The following is a 23,595-nucleotide window of genomic DNA, read 5'->3' on the forward strand; positions in this document are numbered from 1 at the left end:
CCTCTGTAGAACCTATCAAAAAATTGTAACACAGCATTTAAGAAAACCTGTGTGGAATTTAATAGCTAGTACAATGGAAAGAAGAGAAGAAGTAAGAGCAAATTTCATGAAATGTTCACTTCTCCCAAATATTCTAAGTTGGTTGTTTAAGTTTTAAAGTTTTCTGTTCAGTCACCAAGTTTCTGTAGAATTCTCATAAATATTTTTCTTCTAGTTCATAAATATTTTTCTTGCTAAAATTGAGGCTTCAGTATATGCCTCTTGACCTGGGTTCACATTTTATAGCTGAAAAAAATACATAAAACCCCAAAGGAAATCATAGCCAAATTGTTGAGTTTTAGTTGGTTTTAGGTCAGAGGGCAAGAATCCATTGAATTTTATGTACTTTTCATCTAAAATAAAGAAATATCCAAGTTTGCCTAAAGCTTGGCCCTAATTCCTCCACTATATCTGGAGCCAAATTTTTCAGTTAATCTGGCACAAAAATAGAGTTTTTAATGACACCTAAGACTAGGTGATTTTTTTTCTAGGTGATTTTTTTAATGATTTTGATGCTAAATTTCATAAGGCTATCAAAAATAAAAACTGTCCATTGCCCAAATATTGACTTGATGATATTTAAAGACACAAAATAAAATTTCTTAGAGTAAGCTATCATACAGAACAATTCCTTTGTTCTTAAAACTGGTGGTTTCTCCAAAGTAGGCATATAATAATTACATGCTTCCATGGGGCTGAGGTCTCAGTTAAGGCTTTGAAACATAGAATCAAAGTTCAAATATTCCTTTCCTAGTTAGTGATTTCTTCCATCCAAATTTCATAAGCCAAGGTCAATAAGAATAAAATGTATGAGTGAATGGAGGTTTTGAAGCAACAGATTATTTATACTTTGGTTGTGATTAAGACATAAGGTGGAGAAGTAAAACGAAATTCTATAAACTGACTTCATGAAGGCTAATGGACTAGACATTCCAACAGGAACATAATTTATCTTAGTTCTAAAGCATTACTAAATTACTGAGAACTAGAGCTTGATTCCCTATCAGGGTGAAAATAGTAAAAGACAAATTTAAGCCAGGCTATCCTCCTCCCAAGATATACTTACATTCTAGATATTTCCACCTGGGATTAAGTTAACAAATCTATATAGCAAGCTGTTTCCATGTTGCCAACATATTTACCACAGGAGACATGAATTTCTGTCCCTCAAAATGTATAGTTTAAGTTAATCAAGAAAGCCCAAATAGATAAGGGACTACCAGAACAGAAAGTAATCCATATTCCGAATGCTAGATGGAACAGAATAGAATAAGGTTTTAGATAATGTAAAAAGCAAAACAGAACACAGACACACACACACACAGTAGCTAAATTTTAGTAACAAATAGGTCCTGAGTCAGAGACTCATTGACTCATATTCTACTCTCAATAAATGACTACTACTTACAGACACTGTGTGAGGTTGTAGAAAGTCAATGACAGAATTCAAACCCTGTACGTAAAAGATCAATGGGAGACACCAGTGTATACAGAGGGAGAAAAGATGATAGAACTCAGGAAGCAGTAGTAGTATGTTCAAGGTCCAATGAAAGCACAGAATGAAGGCACCAACAGGCACCAGCATGGGAGTGGGTGAGGGGGTCTGCTTGAAGGAAGCTTGGACACTAGCCTCATAAAACGGAAAGGGAGGCCGTGCTAGGAGGAGAAAGAATATGAACAACAGAAACAGTGTGTTTCAATGAGCAAATTTTGGGGTCTAGAGGCAGGGTAGGGATCAAGAAATAAACAGAAATACTGTTGAGAAGCACTGGGAGGTAAGGATGGATAGCTAAGGTGGGGCTGGATCTGGACTGTGTTTTGGGTTGAGTGGTAGCTCCCCTCAAGGTATGTCCATGTCTTAATCCCCAGGACCTGCCAAGGTACCTTATATCAGAAAATGGTCTTTGCAAATCTATAATTATAATTAAGGATCTTGAGATAAAATCATTCTGGATTATCTGGGTGGACCCCAAAACCAATGACAACTCTCCGTATAAGAGAGAGGCAGAAGAATATTTGACACAGAGGAGAAAGCCCCGAGAAGAGAAAGTTATGAAGATGGATGCAGAAATTGGGATTTTGCAGCCATGAGTCAAGAAATGCCAACAGCTACCAGAAACCGAGAGAGGCAAAGAACAGATCCTCCACCAGAGCCTTCAGAGAAAGCATGGCCGGCCTTACTGACACCTTGATTTGGGAATTCTGCCTTCCAGAACTGTGAAATAGAATTCTGTTGTTTTAAGCCACCAGGTTGTGGTAGTTTGTTATGACATCCCTAGGAAATGATAGAGTGCCTTGTGCTTCCTCACTGATTCTAGTCTTGCTCTGATGGGCAATTATTTTTGTTTTTCTGGAGCTGGAGTGGTTTAAAAGTAAAATAAAAGGCTGATAGAGAGTTAGGGGAGGGATTATAGGGAAGGAAATCTGATAGTGAGTTATTGTAATAATTTAAGAAAGAGGCCATAGGAGTGTTGTCAAATGGCTAATTTTCAAAATCTTAAAACAACAGAATTCTCATACAGATACATACTAAAGATTTACTGAACTATTAAGGAAATAAGCAAGAAGCAAAGCTAGTTTATCTTGCTAGTTCATTATATCGAGATACACTGCCCAACGTATATAGAGTCAGTGAAACAACAAAAAGGAATCTGAAATGAGATTGCTGAATTAGAGTAACAACAACAAGAAGAACAGATTATTTTCCTTAATGGCCAGAAACATAAATTTTGTTTATCCTCTTCACCAGGAGGAAACCATTTGCATTACAACCAAAAAAATTAATATGTGCACTTTCTCACTTTTCTGTAAGTTAATATCTATGGTTGCCAAGTTGCAAATGTTCTCATGGACACCAGTAAACATCCAGTCGAGAAAGTTAACATTCTTAAAGCTGATGATCTTTAGGTGAGCTTGTTACAAAATGCCATAGTTCAACAGCAAAATTCGTGCAGTTATCTTTTTGCCTGACTTTCGAGTTTTAAATAATGTTTCCTTAATATTTGATATTCAAGTTAAGAACAGAGAGAAGTTTAGATACCTGTAGCTTAGAGATCATGTAAAGAAAGAATTTATAAGACTAATCTTTACCTCATTGTTAAGGAGAATTAAATAAGTTAACATATGCAGAGCTCTTAGAGGAGCACCTCCTCCAATATTCTCCCATTATCTTACATTAGGCTGATATAATTTGTGTGGAAAATCTTCTAGGAGGATATATTTCAATAAAATACATTTGTATTCCTGCATTCAATAACATCTGAGTAGCTACTGTGTATATGAACTCACGTAAAATTTCAAGATCTTTATTGTATTGCTAAGGAAAAGAATAAAATATCACCTAATAACTGTTAACTACATTTTAGGAACTGCCAAAATATGTGATTCCCTTCTACCCTAGGTCTTATGTGTTTCTTGGAGAATTTTCCCGTGCTGCAGGAAGTTAATGAGACAGGATTACAAAGCTGATGAGATACTCGATTCCAAAATGACCAGGAAGGCATCTTGATTTTGCTTGAGTAGAACATAGAAAAAACAAAATTAGGGCTTGATGAATTCCATTCACATAATTTGTCTTCAAAACAGACTTAGTTACAACATGAACTTCCTTGGAAATATGATATAAGCAGAGGTCTTTGTTGACAGCTGATGAAAAAATATAATGGTTTTTTTTTGGTTACATAAAATCGTTCAACGATTTTGAAAGGAGCTGAAAATGTACTAGCAATTTCTATTTTGTTGGCTATACAAAAGAGAACTTTATGCCAACTCATACAATTAAATTTTTATTTTTAACTTTGGAATCTATCCACAATTGCACATATGATGTGATAAACATAAGAAACTTGTTTCCAGGATGCCACTTCTGACACGTGAATTCAATGAAAGTGCTCACACTTAGTTCCCACAGTGCCTGGTTCACAACTATTATAACATTTATAGTATTATAGCATACTTTTTCTTACTGTCGCCCACAATGGAATAGTAACTCCTCAGAAACCATGCTATTTTCAATACAAAATTATAGTGCATTGCCTGACACAACCTAGATTCTCAACAAATAAGTGTTAAATTGTAAAGTATTCATAAATAAAGACTTAGGGGCATTTTGTCACATAATGAAGTTAAGGTAAGTTTGCCAACATATATATATACCTCTGAAGGTGATTTGCCTCACTTTGTCCAATAACTGTATAAAAAATTTTCTCAGAAGGAAATACCATTAAGAATTTAAGAATTTATAATCCAAAGCATCAAAGCTCAAAGCATTAACATTTGTGTGGGGAAGGGTGTGTGAGAGAGAGAGAGAGAGACAAGAAGAGAGGGAGAGAAAGAAGGGGAAGAGGGAGAGAGATTGAGGGAAACAAGAATATGCCATTCCAAATTATGCCACTTTGGCATATTTATTATTTTGAATTAATGTTACCTCAAAAACAGCAGTTTCAAGGACTTTCTTGCTTCCATTATGTCTCTTGCATATCACCTCTACTGATGACTTCACATACATCAGTCACCATGGTTCGAAGGCACATGATATTGCAATATGCACTCAGTACTTAAAAGATAGCTGTGAAGGATGGTGAATTAGATATTTAAGCAATAGTCCATAGTTATAGTCAGAGTGAATAAGTCAAATCTTAGGACCCATAGAATTCAAGGAAAGATGAGGAATTTGCAGAATCTTGATTAATCAAGTAGATACTAGATATCAAAGCAGAACTAAGAATCCACTGGGATATGCAGGAGGACCAGAATCAGGAAATCTGGCTAGAGAACGTATAGAATTATCACCATTTTCTAAGGAGGCTGTTCTCTGCAATGAAATTTTTCTTGAATTTGGAGAACATGAGGAACCTTATCATCTGTTCTCCACAAACAGGAAAAAGAGCAGTGTGTATCTATAGCAATGTATGTCTACACAGATATAGCGAGTTCAGTAAGTGAAACATTAAGTGAAATCTAGGATTGAAGGTGAAAGCTAGTGCTATTTTTTAGTTTAAGAATACCAAAGGGGACGTCTGGTGACTTAGCAGTTGCGCATCTGCCTTCGGCTCAGGGCATAATCCCAGCTACTCTACTGAATAATCCAGCTCCTTGCAGAAAGCCTGCTTCTCCCTCTACCTCTCTCCTTCTCCCTATGCCTCTGCCTCTCTATCTGTGTCTCAAATAAATAAATAAATAAATAAATAAATAAATAAATAAAATATTTTTTAAAAAGAATACCAAAAGCAGAGCTCTATGGAATTAGAATGAATTTTAAAAAGTAATTCTTTTGATTAGCTAAATATGTCAAAGTCCAAGGAATATCTATTAAAAGACACAGACATACACACACACACACACTCACACACACACACACACACAAATGAATACTCCAAAGTTGGTTTAAGCCACATGTATACTCACCGGAGATAGCTAGATTGCCTGTTATACAGGCTCATCTTGAATTCTGCATTTCCTCTTATAAATCAACTCACTCAGCTCTGAAAGTAAAGATGACATAACACAATACAAAATTTTGTTATTTAATCAGGAAAAATTCAAATCCTTTAATGGGATCAGCATATGACAGGAACTCTTAACTGAGGGAGTCCTTCTAATTAGGTGAAGGGAAATGGGCAACTCAAAGAGTTTGAGTTGACAGCATAAATTTAAGGAAATTCAATTCTGTTGACCATGTGGTAAATATACAACATTTTAAACATGGTATTTCCTCTGCATGGGATATAGTTCTTGACACACTTGCCCCTTTGTGCAATTAATTCATCTCACTTGCCTTTCAAATTTCAGCTCAAGTGCCTTTCTTTTCCCCAGGGAAGGCTTATCTCATTCCAAGTGAGTGTCCTTTTTCTGTCCATTTTTACCTACATAATCCTTTATACAACTATGTATTAATGTCTTTCTCCCCCCCACAAGACTATATTTTTTTCAAAGATTTTATTTATTTATTCATGTTGACACAAAGAGAGAGAGAGAGAGAGAGAGGCAGAGACACAGGCAGAGAGAGAAGCAGGCTCCATGCCGGGAGCCCGATGTGGGACTCAATCCTGAGACTCCAAGATCATGCCCTGGGCTGAAGGCAGACACTTAACCACTGAGCCACCCAGGCATCCCACACACACACAAGACTATAGAGACTATGTCTATCTTTGTTCAGTAATTTAACTCTACCTAGAGTTTGTTCAGTATTTTAACTCCACCTAGAATACAGCTTTTCACATCCTAAGAACTGAGAAATATTTCCTGAGTACACAAATGAGTCAACGTCATCACCAACAGAAGCTATATTTTTAACTCCAATGAAAACAAGTAAAATACAATCCATTTGTCTGAAAAGATTGGATGAATAGAAGTAGCACAGAAAATGAATATTTTCACATCTCAATGAATTGGATGAATAGAAGTAGCACAGAAAAAAATCAGAGGGAAATGAAGAGTCAAATACAGACTAGTACTGAAATTTCCACCTTCAAAAGAAAAAAAAATCCGTTAAGTTTGGCAACTCTCCTCTCTTCAGGCAATGCTTTTCGTAAACCCAGTTACTGAAACCAGATTACAAAGTAAACAGAGTAAGACAATACAGTAATTAGCTGTGCCAACAGAGGATGCTTTGAGAGGTGGTTTTAGTCATGTTCCCATTGCAAGCAGCAGTGGTGTACCCCTCTGGAGCTCCCAGTCATTACTGTGATGAGCAGAGTTGGAGGGAAATCAGTGGAAATGAATCAAGAGCCAGGAAACAGACACCATGATGAAAACCTGAAGGAATCAGGATTATTTCGTTCCCAGCAAAAGTTGGCAAATTAAATAATGGAATGGTATGGATGGTGAGCAGCTGTTCTTCATTCCCAAGGAGGACAGGTAAGGGAGGAAAGGATTCCAGCTCAGGATAAGGAAGGACTCATTGTCCCTCCTGTTCCAGTCCAATATACCCTCCAGCCCACGGCCACTTGTCTCAGGTGACCTCTTACTTCTCAGTGCTAAGCCTCTTCTATCTCTTTACTCATGGCTCTCCTTAAAAGTCCTTCTCATAAAAAACTTCCTCTGATTCCAAAAGTTGGTGAAAATTCTGCAGCGATTATTTGAACTTATTGCCACTGAAACCTTTTCAAAACATTTGCTTAAGACAAAAAGCCTCAAAGGTCTCAGATTTCTTTAATATCTTCAGTCAAAATGAAAAATGGATTGGCATAGATGAAACACACAAATTCTCCATAATACGGGGTACATACTGGGGAAGACAAGATTTCTAAGGAGACAGATGCCAGGTGGTGTTGTTGCCTATTGGCTCAACAGTATCTTTTTAAGCTCTCCATCAGTTGCAGTCCTGATTAGAGGCCCAGTTAGTGAAGATGGAGAGGATGAAGTTACAACATCCCTTATGGACTTAAAATAGCACGTCCTTGAAATAGCAGAGGGTCATCAGCATTTACTGAGCTGTATACGATAACCAACTTACTGCATTATCATTTCTCCCCAATCCTGGGCTTCTCTTCCCCTTGCTGGGACTGGCAAGTACCAAAATGACAACAGAGAGTTCAGAGCAAATGAGGGTGAATGATATTCAGAACATCTTATCTGGCTTCAGTATTTGTAAGCGCTGATAGACATTGAAGGATATTTTCAAGCAGAATGATTCTTTTCCTTTGCTAATTCAATATCCCAAACTATCATTGAGAATTGGTCACTTAGGGCTTTATTGGTATAGTGTACTAAAGAGTGATTAATAAACTGCATTAATTTCATGGCCTTAAAAAAAATTCATGGTCTTGTATGGGTTCTTTTTCCTATTAAATAATACAACAAATCTAGTACTTAATTAGATACAGAATTACTATTAATTAATCACTATTAATTTAAATTCATTATCAATCTTAAAGTCTAGTGCAACAGTTTATACAAAGTCCAGAAACTTACATGATAAGAACTCAAGTAAATTTATTTAATATCAATAAATAAATAAATAACATGAAACTATCAGAAAACCAAACTCTTGGCTACTTTAATCTATGAAATTCCTAAATGAAACCCTTAGCAGAGTCACAATTCTTTATGAGAACAAGCTAGAGGTATCCCATGTTCTAAAATTTTAAGAATGATTTATGTCTTGAATTTTAATTGCATGGGGGCTTATGTATGTATATGCACGTGTATTTTAAGTAAAGAGAGTAGGTTTTACGTGTTTCCACAAGTCAAATTAAGTTTTGAAAATACATAAGATCTATATTTGCATTCAAAAATTAGAACCCAAAGGGGAAAGTATGAAAAAAATTAATTAAGATGGGGTTATAGTAAGACCTGATTTACAACCTTAAGTGAACTGTTCAAATATTCTAATAAGCCACATATTTGCTTTGTGTGATTTTAATTTCATCACACAAAACTGAACAGAACAAAAGTTATAAATAACAAGAGCACCTATCACTGCTCAAATGAAACTAGACACCAATAAATAATAAGTAAATACTTAAACAATCCAAGCAACTTTGAGGCTCAGTGCTAACAATGTTATTTCATGTGACCAATTTTATAGCATTCTTTTCTAGAATCAGTGAATTTAGGGCTGCCACAATATTTCATCTTTTGGTCTGCATTTATAGAGCAGATTGGGAGGAAAGTGCCTATGTTACAGTCCAACTAGAAAGAATTTGTGCAATGCTTCCAAGTTTCTAATTGTATAAATATTCATGTTTCCATACTGCATGTAATAATTAAAGTAGTGTGTTCTACTGCAAGAAAGCCCATTTTTCATATCGGACGTTACCCGTGGTAACATGGACCAGAAGTGCAGATCTGTGTTCTGTTACACATGCTTTTCATTTAGTGTCTAAGAATGATACAGCCATGTGATAGGCAACCAAAAAAAAAAAAAAAAAATAGCAAGTTGATGGAAAAGTGCCTTGGAAGTAGAGTATCTTTTCTAATAAATGTTTTTATTTATGGAAATCGATTAAATTTAACCAGGTCAAGGCTTCTTCTTCAAAGCAGCATTGGAAAGTTTCACCCAAGCTCACGATAATCAAGGTGATCCTTTATCCATGTGATAAGAGTAATAATGTACAAGGAACACAACTGCCTGCCGGGTAAGACTAAATGATCTTCCCTATGTGAGAAGCCTTTGAAGAATGTCACTTAAAAATAAATTCCTCCACAGTTTTTCTCACCCTTGTTACTCTCTTCTGGCTCTGCTTCTTCTACATCCACAAATAAGGTAAATGGGAGATGATCAAGCCACCTACTACTTCTGAATAAATGGAGCTAAACTTGCCAAATTAGGGAGACTATTTTTCATAATAGCTACCTCCAATGGGCTTCCACCACGTGCCAAAAAAAAAAAAAAAAAGGTGCTGGACACATCACACATTGTCACTAATTCTTCTTGTCACTACAAACTTGTGATAGACACAGTCGAACCAAAATCAGAAACCAGGTCCTCTCATCTTCAAAGGCCACATTTTTTCCCACCCTGCCAGATTTCCTCACTGTGAGACCCGTGCTGGAGCTCCAAAAAGGTACAGAGTCCCAATGTTCCAACTGAATTAATGAGTCAGCAAAATAGGTGTGCACAGTCCACAGAGCCAAAAGCAGAAGACAATTTCTTGCCTATTTGGAAGCATTTCTCTTAAAGGTCAGTTGTACTCAACACAAAGACAATCCAATGATTTTACAGAGTAAGATCCCATACGCACAGATAATAGGAGCTAATTGAGTTACAGGGTCATATGGAAAGAGAGCACCTTGGTTGCAGCTATATACACAACAGAAAAGTAGAACTCTAAGTCTCAGGATGCTTAAATGTGGAGAAAGCAAAGCAAATGTGCACAAGCAGCCCTGTGTGAGGCCCTTGCCTGAACCTTGTCTCTCAAGTGGCCAAAGAAGGACAGAGGAAGGGCACAGTGTCACCTATACCCATTCTAGGGGCTAAAGAGTGTCAGCTGAATGTGAATGTGTTATGTCATCCCACCTCACAATCTAGTGCCTTCAAGATCAGATCCACCTTTCTGTTAACATAAACCACTGGTACTTTTATCCATGGCTCTGTCTCTCCAGGGTACCAAGATTTCTCCCTGTGCTCTACATACACCATCGGACAATTATCTAGCTTAATAGATCAAATAAACGATTCTTGCCTTTCAAAAATTTCTGCTTATATATAAAAGGAGAGTTTTCTTATTTTCTATTGAGCAGAAACTGGATACTAGTATTAACTTTCTGAACATTAGACTATTCTTACAATTTTTGCTAAAACAAATATTCGCAAAAGAAATTAATGCAAAAGGCAACCTTTCAGTTTGATTTCTAAGACAATCTAGGAAAATGAGTATGCTTTAGTACTACTCTAACCATATGGATTTACAGATTACAGCAAACTGGCCCAATTACTGAGGTTTATTAATGAAATTCCCCAGGTACTGGGCCTTGGTATCATATAATACATAGAATAATCTTAAAAACGAGGTTTTTCTTGATTTATTCCACAGTATTTTTTAAATCATTCACTGTGTTTAATAGCAACATTAATATGGTCTGAGGACTTGCCAGGTGAATACACTTGTTATTATCATATACACACTCCCATTGAGAGACATTTGGAGCTAACATAAGTGTAATCCTCTCACACTGAACAAAAATCTGTTGCCAATTTTTTTATAAGTGACAGTAAAGACCATAATTTATTTGGCTATTGAATTTGTTCCAGCTGCATATAGTATCAATATTATGGATGGGAAATAACTATACAAAAGTAAACCACACGGCAAAAAAATGGAATATATTTAAAACTCCAAAATATAAAATATTTTCGTGGACATTGACTTTTATATATAAATATTCTGAAACATTTATGTTAAGTATATTTCTCTTATTCACATTGTTTGAAAGAAGTCCTATCGTAAACTCTGAGAAATTTTGAAGAAGATTAAAATGTTCTCAAGTGACTTATGAAATTAATATAACTTCCTCTGTGTCCCCAATGTTAACAGCCAGATTCACAAGTTTCACTTGATTCTGAACAACTAATTTCCTAGGTTTAAAAAAAATAGTCCTTATAATAGCTACGGTTTCCAATAAGCTGTCATTTAATGGTCTGGTTTGATAATTACTCCAAACTCCATAAGAAATGCAACATTTCCAACACATATCAAGCAACACACCTGTGTCCTCTGCAGAGCCTGGCCTCCTATAATCTCCATGTGAGTGTTTTCAACCCCGTTGTGCTTTTTGGGTCTCCTCCATTCATAGAGGGGCACAAATGGAAACGTTTTGATGTATGTTAATTGATGTTTGTCCAAGCATTATGAAGTAATAATCCACAGGAGCCACAGAAGCTTTTACAAGGCAAAGTCAAGGGAACAATCAAAGTTTTCAGTGGATTATTGCAAGTCCACACCCAGGCAAAGCTGACTTATAGCTTTTCATCCTTCCACAATGATACTATAAATAAAGCAAAGAAATTTTTGTTCTCATCTAATCCTCTCTATTATGTGGTCTTGTATGCCGTCTCACGCAACTGGTGCAGTCTATACTGCAAGCTCACCATGAGGCAGGGGTAGGTGACAGAGCTGTCTACTGACCTCACAACCTAACCCAATGGGACCTTGAAGGCCTGGCATGTTTCTATTAGACAAATCTCCGAAGTATAAGAAAAGAACTCATAAATCCAAAGGAAAAACAGGTTTTGGAAAGTTGAAGTTAAGAATGCACCAACTGCATTCTCAGGAAAAAACAGAAACAACTACATTTAAGTTGTTGCTCAGTGAAACCGTCTGGCTTTTGCTTCCATTTAGCAAAAGTAAAAATAAAGAGCACTCAAATGTATGACACGGCACCCTATGCTTCTCCTTCAAATTATACAAAGAACAAGCTATAGCTGTCCATGGACAAGAAATGAGAAATCATCGTCAGCACAACTGGAGTAAATTACTGTATCATTCCAGCTACAATGATCAGTATATTTGAATGCCAAGAAAAGGCATAAATTGACTCCCTACTATGTGGTTCCTTGTTTTTACAAAGGGCCTGAAGGCATTAGCAACTCTGTGTGTTCACTTAATTTCTTGGAATTATGTAAATATACATATGATGTAAGAAAAATAAATTAAGCAACACCTCCAAGCTATGCTCATTTCAACTGCCATCAATCATTACTATTTTGTCCTTTTTTTTTTTTTTAATTTTTATTTATTTATGATAGTCACAGAGAGAGAGAGAGAGAGAGGCAGAGACACAGGCAGAGGGAGAAGCAGGCTCCATGCACCGGGAGCCCGACGTGGGATTCGATCCCGGGTCTCCAGGATCGCGCCCTGGGCCAAAGGCAGGCGCCAAACCGCTGCGCCACCCAGGGATCCCGTATTTTGTCCTTTAAAAAGATCAGAGTGTAAGTGTACAGTGAGTGCACGTGTATGCAAGTGTGTGTTGCCTACAACCCTTCTACCTGGCAAAAAGCCCACTTCATGATACACTGTATTTGGTCATGACACAAAACTAACAAATCATGCCTCGTTTAAGACAGACAATAGAGAATCAACATATTAATAGCAGGGTAAATAAAAATTGATATGGGAAGTATTTAACATGTTCTCGTGCCACCACACTGGAAAAAAATGGGTACAGACATTTTATAAAGGTTGTTTAGAAATTACTCACACCATTCCACAGAGGATTAGGGCTTATGACAATAAATTCTGCTCTATGCACACTGGAAATATAAAATAACTGTTAAATTAATAAATAGACATCAGAGAGACACAACAGTGTGTGTGTGTGTGTGTGTGTGTGTGTGCGTGTAATTCAGATTCCAGCTAAATCCAAAAGAGCTAGGATGGAGGACATTTTAAAAAGATGATTCCAATGTGAGAATAGACAAGAAGAATCAATGTCTAACTTACTGTCTACAGATTCTAGCTCTCCTAATTTTAAAAACAATCTGAAAAAAGAGGTTTGCTTTATCATTGATCAGCAAGGGGATTGGTTGTCCTTAGGTCTGATGTTCGTCCAATGACTGGGAAGTTGGGGGAGGTCCTGGGGTCACGTTGCTTTCCCAGGACTGTGGTATGAGAAGTTTTCCTAAAAAAATATGTGAGCAGAGCAGGCAGTGAGATGGATTTATAAAAAACATTATCAAGATCAAATTAGGGGGAAAAATGGCAGAAATGTTTACACATAAATTTGGAAAGAAAATGATTACCTTTCTAGGAAATGTACAAAGCTTCTGCATAGGAGCAGTTTAATACCAGGTATTTGATGACTTGGATTATTCCAGCAACTCAAACACACATGAGTGAACTGTCTCCACATGTCACCTAGAGAGGCCCTCACTCCAAAAAAGCCTTTAACTGGGGCACCCAGGTGGCTCAGTCGGTTAAGCATCCGACTCTCGATTTCAGCCTCAGTTGTGATTGCAGGGTCGTGGGACAGAGCCCTGCATCCAGCTCTGTGCTCCGTGTGGAGTCTGCTGCTCTTGCTCTCTCTCCCACTCTCCCTCTGCCCCTCCCCTCACTCTCGAGTGCTTTCTCTCTCTCTAAAATGAATAAACAAATCTTCTTAAGTAATGAAAAGAAAAAGTCTTTCATTAATAAGCCCTTATCTTCACCAAACCAGTATTCCATGAATGCAAGTCATACTGTTTCTGAAAACTGTGCAGAATAACTGGGAGAAATACTCATCCTGCCTAAAAATGTTGCCACAACCGCTACTGGCTTGTTTGGTAAAGGCTGAGAAATTTTCTAATATTGAAAGGGCATCAATTTTTTTCTCTTAAAATCAGAAACTGCCTTGGCCCCTGAGCCTGTCCAGCTTCAACTCCAAGTTTTATTCCTGAGCAGGAGGTAAAGGAGGATCTGTGACAGGTGAAGGTATCAGTACAAAGATTGAACCTGGGAGAAGGGGGCACCACTGTCTACAGACTTAAGCCCACACTCTTTAGCAGGACATATGAGGCTAGCCAATTATGACTTCCTTCCATTCTCCTACATACATTCCATGGGTTCTGCCTATAGGACATCAATTTTGTCCTCCAAGGCACCATGTGCATTCACAACACCACACATTTATGTATACAGTTCACACCGCCTGCTTTGCTCTTTGCTTCTGTTTCCAACCAGTGAATTCCTGCTCCTCACCCAAGGCCACAGATTGACTACCATGTCGTCTCTCTAGTCCTTCCTTCTTCCCCAGGTACTTTTTTTTATTATTTTAAAGATTGTATTTATTTATTCATGAGAGACACAGAGAAAGAGGCAGAGACACAGGCAGAGGGAGAAGCAGGCTTCCTGAGGGGAGTCCAACTCAGGACTGGATCCCAGGACCCCAGGATCACCACCTGAGCCAAAGGCAGATGCTCAACCACTGAGCCACAGTGGAGCTCCTCCCCAGGTACTTTTAACATTCTTTTAACATTGCATTTTTCATATTGTACCTATTATTCATTTGCATATGTCTGTCCTTCGAGACACTGAACACCTCACGATCAGGACATTTTCTTATTTATCTTTATGTTGCTAGCATGGTGCCTAGCATACTGTGGCAGTTCAATAGACCTTGTATTATGTGGAAAAGACAGGATAAAATTTAGAGAATTGGGAAAATATTCATAATAAAAATTATTAATGGGGAGAGGATTATTTTTAAAATGTTATTATTCATTTGAGACAAAGAGAAAGCATGAGCAGCGAGGAGGAGCAAAGAGAGAGGAAGAAGCCAACTCCCCACTGAGCAGAGAGCCCGACTCGGGGCTCCATCCCAGAACTGCAAGATCATAACCTGAGCTGAAAGCAGACACTTAACCAACTGAGCCACATAGGCACCCTCAGAGAGGATTTTACACCATTTGACTGTCTACCAAATCCCTCCACCATCCAACAGAACATGTCTAAGTTTCTCAAGAGGGTAAGAGAATATCTGTTTTCAAATGTAATAGCATGGGCACTCTTAAGAATTTACAAAAAGGGGGGGAGGCAAAAGCATCATAACACTATAAGGGTGGACACTCCCTCATAATGGTGTTGATCAAAGAAAGGAATCCTGAAGACAGGCTGTGTCTTTGAATGAAGGACATTAAAATTAAACATCATTAAAAAAGAAGAAAAAAGGAGTCTCTAGATGAAGACAGAAGTGACAGCAGGATTAGCCTCATTAGATTTCTAAGAGGCAGAGAAAGTAACAGCGGCAGCAACAGACCATGGCCAGGAGATGGAAACAGAACAGACACGAAGGTTGCAGTGTGATTTTCACGGTCATCACCTTGCAGAGTAGGTCTAAAGTCTGAGCCCCAAGTTTGAGTCCTACCATTTATCAAATATACGAACTTAGGAAAATGACTTATCCTCTGTGTTACTTAGTTAAAAAATGAGGATACTGATAGCATTATCCCATTACCCCCTATCCAATCGTTGTGAGGATAAATGAGGATGTACATGTCAGGACTCAGAATAGTGCCTGCCAGAAGTTATCTGGATGACCTTCCCTTCGCAGGGCCCGCCCCAGCAAAGTATAGGCTGTACATGTTATAACACCATGGTCTTAGGAACATGAGACAAAGATGCACAACCACAGAGTAACCTCTGCTTTAAGCAAACCAACCAGGCATTTGATACCCAGTAAATCTCTCAAAACATGTACTGATTTTCTTTTGCATGGAGGACTTAGAAAAAGTAAGTTAAGCCACAGGGGCACTTTGATGCTCAAGCTATGAAGTAAAGGAAGCCAAATTCTTCAGTAGACCTGGATAGGAAATATCAATAGGTAACAGTGCCCTGGTGGTCTCACGAGTCTTCCATCGGTACACAGAATCAACAGTCAGCTATAGAGGGGAAAATTGGGGCTTTGAAACAAAGTAAAACCTAGATTTAAATCCTAGCTCTACCAGTTACTGTGTTTAAGAATGGACTTCTGTAAGCCTATAGCCTAAACCATCTAAGAGATGTGATTCTTGGAAAATTACCCTTTGATTCACCTGGTTCCACAATAAGCACTCAAGAATCTGCTGGGTTATTTTGTAACAGTGATTTGCAGATGGTCCCATAGATTAAAAAAAGAAAAAAGAAAAAGGAAAGGAAACTCATCTGGTAGAAGCATCACACTGTGAAGTGTGTATTGCCTGCACCTGTACCTCCATCTGGGTGAGCACCGTGTTGCCTCCCGCTCTTTATAATTGGTACCATAAGCTTCTACGTCCTTTGTGATTAAAGGAACTTCATATCCTTTCACTTATGTCTTTGGTGTCTCTCCATCAATCATTTCACTATACTATGATTACACTATTGTGACAACCACGTATTATCTATATGACCCTAGACAAATTGCTTAAACTTCCGAGTCCCAATCTTTCATCTGCACTACCTGGCATGGAATAACAGCTTGACAAATAATAGCAATGATTATAAAATGATTTTTTACAATCTCTCAACTTTAACATCCTTTCAATGATTATAAAATGATTTTTTACAATCTCTCAACTTTAACATCCTTTATCTTTGTTTGCACTCTTTCTTACTTCACATATTTAATCAGTCATGAGCTGCATCAATTTAGCCTTCAAGATATATATTCTATGAGCCTTCCTTTTTACCTCCATGGGTTTATAAAAGCTCTATGCTATATTCCTCACTTTCTTGGAAATCTACAATGCATACTAATATGTTAAAACTAATACATCCTAAAGGAAAAATAAATTTCATTTAACTCAATATTTGCCAATGAAATTGGAATTTTTTTATTTTCAGTGGTACATCTCTTTAGAACTTTTAAAATTTATGTTCTATGAAATAAATTTGAAAAAAAAAAAACAGGTGGACCTACTAAAGCCAAAGCTACTTAAGCTGCATCCCAATATTTTTTACCTCAACCCTCTAATATGGCCAAAGTATACTTTAGTGCATCATCTTATCTACTTTCCTCTATAAAACCTCTACCAAACCTTATTATTTTCTGAATAGATTCTACATTTCCTACAGCTTTTCAACTTTTTCTAGCTCCTTCCCCAGCCAATCCTGGAAAGCCAACACCCCCTCCACTAATTCAAATCCTGTCCAGCCCCTGGGAGTCAGCTAAACCTGACCCTCCTTAACCACTGTGGTCTGAAGGACCTTCTCCTTCTATTCTTGTAGAACATTTAATTTGACTTTTAAATAAGTACTCCTTTGTTATTTACAATGTGAGTGATTTGATGCTTTCTATCTCTTCTCCCAAACTATTAACTCCTTAATCATGCCTTCATCTCTTCATAAACATTACAGTATCTAACACAGTACCTAATACATAATATTAACTCGAAAAATTACCTGCAGATTTGCTTTAACGAAATTGTCTTCTCTTTAATAATGCAAATATGTGTGTAGGAGTTTTTGCTACCGCATGAAATCACATATTTTTAGTGTTCTGTAGTAACTATAGTAAAATAACACAAAGATTCAAAAACTGGGTTGGAAAGGTTTGAAAAGAAACTGAATGACTCCGTTTTGATGGAAAGTGAAAGTTTATTCAGGATAAACGAAGATGGTTTTTTATTTAACTTTACAATGATAAATAATAATAGCCAATATTGGGTTGCCTGAGTGGCTCAGAGGTTGAGCATCTGCCTTCAGCCCAGGGCATGATCCTGGGGTCCGGGGATCAAATCCCACATTGGGCTCCCTGCATGGAGCCTGCTTCTCTCTCTGCCTGTGTCTCTGCCTCTCTCTCTGTCTCTCATGAATAAATAAATAAAATCTTTAAATAATAATAATATCAAATATTGATATCAGTAAGATTAGTAACAATATATACCTAAATGATTTTATTTCTTTAAATTTGATTCATTTTTATCTTGGCTTAAATTACAAAGCGAAGTATTATAGTCAAAATTTACATTATTTATACTATAAATTTTAAAACTCTGCCTCTCTAGAATAGAAATACTACCTACTACCAGTGTCATCCTTGCTTTTTCTCCCCAAACATGGCAAAACTCCAGAATTTTTTTTTTTTTAAACTCCAGAATTTTAGATCCAGCAAGGGAATTCCAACCAATGATCTTAACATAAACCATTTAGTCACTAAGACAGAGTTCTGTGGCTTCATATTTGCTTTTTCACTCTACTACATGTGGAAAATGAATATAAACCTAGAAAAAGCCAAGATTGCATTTTGTATTTATGTAGTTGCATGTCAAAAATGGAGCAGTTCTAAAAGTAGATATTACATTCGTGGAAAAGTATGATGAGCCCACAATAGAAATGAAGATTGTTACTATTCAGATATTGGGGAGAAAGGTCAAGGATATAAGAAAGTGAAGTGGTAGTTAACTATAGATTAATGATCAATATATTTATAGGAAAAGTTAAATATTATAGGTTTATGGGATCAAGAATCTTTTGTTTTAGTTCTGATCCTTAGCTTATAAACAGGAAGTTTCTGCTGTTATTTTAGCTAAATTTGCCTTTCCAAATGTGTCACCTCATCATATAACCAGTTTTAATGTTTCACTGCAAATTAGTACAAGAAGGTAAAAAAGCAAAAACACTTCACTAGAACACTAACAAAGGAAGATTGAATATGATCTCTCTTCCAGAAGAAGAAAGGTTGAATATTGTCCCCAATGAAGCAAACTAGAAATTGTACAGAAATCTACATTTGGCACTTGCACATAAGCTACATGATATCTTAAATATCTTTCATCTCATATATTTCAGGGTTATTCATCCATATAATAAACTTCTACTGAATATATTCTTTATGAGAGATACAATTTTGGAAATACGTGATCTTAATAAGTATGGTGGAGAACCTCAGTTTAACAGCAACTGTGGCCAACAGAAAAGTTGGTTAAAGCAGGGAATCATAAAAAAAATGATGCATACATACCTTAAATATTTTGTTCTAACTCAAAACATATAAATGTATATTCATTTGCAAATCTTCTGATGTTGGGCCAATTTTTTCCTTTTTTTTTTTTTTTTTTAGTTTGAATCCATCCTTTTCCTTTCCAGCATGAACCATACTCAAAATACATCATCAAAGATTTCCATTTGTGCTCTTTAAAGTAAAAGCTTAAAAATACTTGAAAAGTAATATATATACTTAAGTATATATATAAGTATATATCTTCCCTAGATGTTTACAACACCTTCCAATATTTCACAGTTGTCTGGGTCACAACTAGTTTGGCAGCAATTTTTTAGTATCTGTCTTTATTGCATCATTCAAAGCAAAACGTTTTTGTTTGTTTTACATTCAAATCTCATTAATTTCTTTAATCTGTGATTAAATTAGAAAAGAAAATATAACTGATAAAGGTTAATAATCTTCAAAGACACTATCGAAGTTGGACTTAGACATGTAGAGTGTCATCATAGAGCAGAAAAGGGATCCTTTCTGGTGTCCACAAAGCCTTTATGTGGATAGCAAATCTATCTCCCATTTCATGTTTCTTCCTTCCATAGCTGTAAAATTTCTGGAACACTAGTTTTTGGTAAATAACTGTTACCTGAATGAGGGCACACAAGTAAGTATCCAATCTTTACTGCACATGCATGGAGGTATGTGTCTCCTGCTGATCCTTTTAGCAGGCAATACCATATACTGAAAAGAGCACAGATGTTGCAATTAATTAAGTGTGGATGCCAACGTGCATGACTTCTGGCAAGTTATTTAACCTAAGTCTGAATCTCTCACCTGTTTAATAAAGCTAATAATACCAACCTCAGGGAGTTATTATGAAAATAAAATAATAAACTAAGAAGGTGCCACAGGTGAGTTTTTCAAGAACTAGATCCTAAAATGGAGTTGGAGTATAGAATGTTTATTAGAATGCTCTTAGGATCAACACTTGTAGGAGGGTAGGGAAAAAAGCAGGACTGGACACAGGAAAAACTGACCTTTGATGTGGACCTGATAACCACTTCCGCTGACCTTATAGAGCTGAAACGGGCCATCAAAATTTTCCCGGGCAAGGCCAAAGTGGCTATACTTTTATACTTGCCCCTTAACCAGTCATTGGACATGGGCCACCCTGGGAAGGGTGTGACCATAAGCAAAGTGGCTCTGTGCAGCTAAGGAAATCTTTGAAGGGGGCTGACAGCAGTGGAAGGCCACCAGTGAACAGCTCTCTACTGGCTGGACAATGGACTTTCATCTGCAGAAGATCTGAGCACCCAACTCGATATTCATCACAATGGGCTTGGTAAATATCAGAAAAACCAAAGGTAGTTCCGTTTCTTTCCCTTCCCTCTAGTCATCAGAACCCCTTCAATCTAGACAAACTACCCATTCTTTTGAGCCTTCTCCCAAGTCACAATCCATGCTACCATGCTCTCGATTCTCAGAGAAGTTTATCTACTTCTCAGCTTTTTAGCATTGGAAGCACACCCTCCCTGAACACTTACTACTTTCTCTACCTCCGGTAAACATCACTTTCTCCCTCTGTGCCTACCAACTTCCTGAAAGCACTAAAATCTTTTCTTGGATATAAGGTCAATTGTTTCACAAGCGCTCATATTTTTGCTCATCTGAATGATCTTAATTTCTCTATTTGTATTATCCTTGGGGATCTTAAAGAGCAAGATTGCCTCTAACACTTGATAACATCTTAAAATATTAGCATATGCACCAAGAGGCAGGCACCATCACAGCAGCCCTCATCAAACATCCAGTACACACTCCTTGAAGACCTAAGTGAAATCTACACATGCACCACAACTTCCAACCAGAGTTCACAGTGCAATCAGTTTCGGAAAACAGAGCATATATTGAGCTCTTCTGAACTACAAATTTTTCTTATAACTAAATATCAGAGTTTTGAAAACTTAGGATATATCAGGGATTTTAAAAACCCTGCAGAAGTTAAGACTGCATGGTTCTAAGGGTGCTTGGGATGTGTTGCCACTTCAGACATGGGTCAGCTGGCCACGCATAAATGAGAACCCTGTACGTGAGCCCTCTCTCCTTCTAAATGTGGGGCTTTCTCCTTTAATGAATTCACACTAACCCTGTAATCACCCTTCTAGTTTAGTTTTGGGGTTTGAAAAGGACAGGTGTTTGTTTTTTAATAAAAAAATTAAAAGAATGAAATAAAGATCATGGAAGCCTTCAGAATAATCAGAGGGCAAGAATATTTCAGAAAACTTGCCCCATTCTCCTAAAATTGAGACTATGATATCATTAGCTATGTGGAAAAATAAAAATAAAAATAAAAACCTGATCAAAGTAATCAACTACCATGCTGTTTCTGAAAATAGTCCAGCATGTGGCCACACAAGTGGTGGTTTGGGTCTTTCCACAGATAGTAATGACATGACATCATCCTCCTTTGAATGGCCACTTTGGCTGGAAGGGAGGAGAGTTCTGTTTGCTGTTTGCTCTTGAGTTACTTCTAGTCGGTGGACTGGTTTAAGACTATATTTGCTTCTAATGCAGCATTAAACAGCTTTTATAGCGAAGAAAGATCTGGAGTTTTCAAACAATGAGTTAAGCATTGAGTTTTAATCCTAGTTACTTCTGTGTGTGTGTGTGTGTGTGTGTGTGTGTGTGTGTGTACATTCCCCATCCTGTTGTGGGAAGAAAAATAGGAGGAAAAAGGGAGGAGGAGAGGAGGAGGAAGGAAAATGTCTTGGAGGAGAAGGAGGTGAGAGGAAGGGAAAGGGAGAAGGAGGAGAAAAGGAAGTTATTGGCAAAGGGAGGAGGACGTAAAGAGGAAACAGTCTCAGAGAAAATCAGAAATGGAATGGAAACTCCATCGTGGCCAAAGCCTGGGAAATGAACAGATAATGGGCTTTCATGGGTTCTGATTATGTGCCATGTCCTGGCCTTGACACTTTATTCTCAGCCCACAAAAAAACAATCCTATGAAATAAGGCATTATTGCTATCTCCAATTTACAAGCAAGGAAACTGGGGCTCAGATGGGTAAGTAACTTGCCCAAGGTCGTAGAGATAGCAAATGGCAGGAATAAGATAAAAATCCAGTTGTTTTTGACTCAAAGATCTTTGCTCACAGTAGAATGACTAATGCTAACTAAGAATTTCATAATTTCTCTGTGAGTTCATTCTAGTTTATATTCTTGGTCATGAAATAAAATATGTGGCAGTAAAGATTAAACACATGTAGCTGCATTGAGTCACATTTTTAACACAGTGACAGCTACACTCAGGACAGTCTTGCTGTAGAATATTCTTCTCTTAGTGACTATGCTATGATTGGTTACATCTGAGGATATTAGGAGCTTTCCTAATAAACTAGGAAGATCCTAGTTTATCTTAATATCCTAATAAACTAGGAAGAGTTTTCCTAGTCACACCTCTTCACATCGTAGGAAGAGATTTCTCTCTCACTGACAAAAACCAGCACTGGATCTCTCTGTACCTGTCAACTCAGGGTTTCCGTCAGAGCCTCTGTCTGCAGTGAGAGCAGCAGAGCAGACACTGCCCCAGGGCTGTGCTTTCAGGCCCTCAACATTTCCTGCACCAAAATATCTATCTGATTCACTTGAGTGAGTTAAAATCTCAGGTTCCATAATTAACATCTTGAGCCAAGCCGGACACAAATTTTTTGTAAGAGAGCACAATAAAGTTAGTGAATTCCAACTTACACGGTTGCAAAACTTCCTAACCTCTCAGTGAGTACCGGTGATGTAGATGCTGAGAGGTCATTTCTAAACCTGTACTATTGTCAATCACTAGGACCCCATTTACTAATGTTCATCCTCTAGAAAGAACATTTGGTAATACTGTCTAAAATTTCCTCCGTATATAACTCATATCTTAAACTTTTTATCTTTTATCTGTATTCATTTTTTTTACCATGTTTTTTGAGGAACTTGGAACGTCTCACAAAAGAAAATTAGAGTAAAGAAACCCAAAATGTTGCAAATGTTTAGCTGACATAATCCAGGTTTGAAGTAGAAACTGTTATGGGTAGTTATTTCTGCAAGACTTTGTCATCGCATCTATGTAAGCTACTCCTATATTTAGTAGTGTGATTGCTAAATATTCTCTACTAATGGATGACAGAAAAACGGAAATCAAATTCCAAAGATGTTAAAATTCTATATTGTATTCAAAACATATAATGCATTTCTTATTTGGAAGATAAAGAATAAGCCCCACGATTTGGGGGTTGGGTTTTTTTAATATTTTATTTTAGTTTGAATAATTCTAGACTTCCAGAAAAGTCGCAAAGAGAATTCCTTGATAGTCTTCACCTAAGTTCTCCTAATGTTAATATTGACAGAACCATCATGGTGCATTTGTCAAAACTCTGAAACAGACATTAATACAGCACTATTAACTAAACCACGGACTATCTGAATTACCAGTTTTTCCACTAATGCCCTTTTACTATTCCAAGATCTCCAGGATACCATATACCATTTAGTACAATTTTTATTAAAGCAGAATCTGAAGTGACATATAATTGGCGTAAGTGGCACCAGATTATTAGCATGCCAGGATGCTTGTGATTCTTGGTCTTGTCCTCTTGAGGAGAAAAATATAGGAAAAATTTCTGAAAGAAGTTCAGACATCTCACAAAGACAGAGAGCACATAAGCAGTGCTACCCCACTTCTATGTGTGGAAATGTAACTCATA

The 23,595-nt window shown here is 37.1% G+C and overlaps 1 long non-coding RNA gene across 1 annotated transcript in view; it reads right to left on the reverse strand.

The window, feature by feature from the left end:
• Positions 1–3,422: 3,422 nt before the first annotated feature.
• LOC140611708 (uncharacterized) overlaps positions 3,423–23,595 on the reverse strand; it is a 159,320-nt gene continuing 139,147 nt past the window's right edge. The window contains exons 6-8 of the long non-coding RNA XR_012012854.1: positions 5,446–5,522; positions 4,466–4,606; positions 3,423–3,552 (exon numbers count right to left, since the gene is read on the reverse strand). This is a non-coding gene — a long non-coding RNA (uncharacterized lncRNA). The remainder of the gene's footprint in view (positions 3,553–4,465; positions 4,607–5,445; positions 5,523–23,595) is intronic.

This window comes from Canis lupus, chromosome 20 (assembly GCF_048164855.1).
Source record: "Canis lupus baileyi chromosome 20, mCanLup2.hap1, whole genome shotgun sequence".
Taxonomy (NCBI): domain Eukaryota; kingdom Metazoa; phylum Chordata; class Mammalia; order Carnivora; family Canidae; genus Canis; species Canis lupus.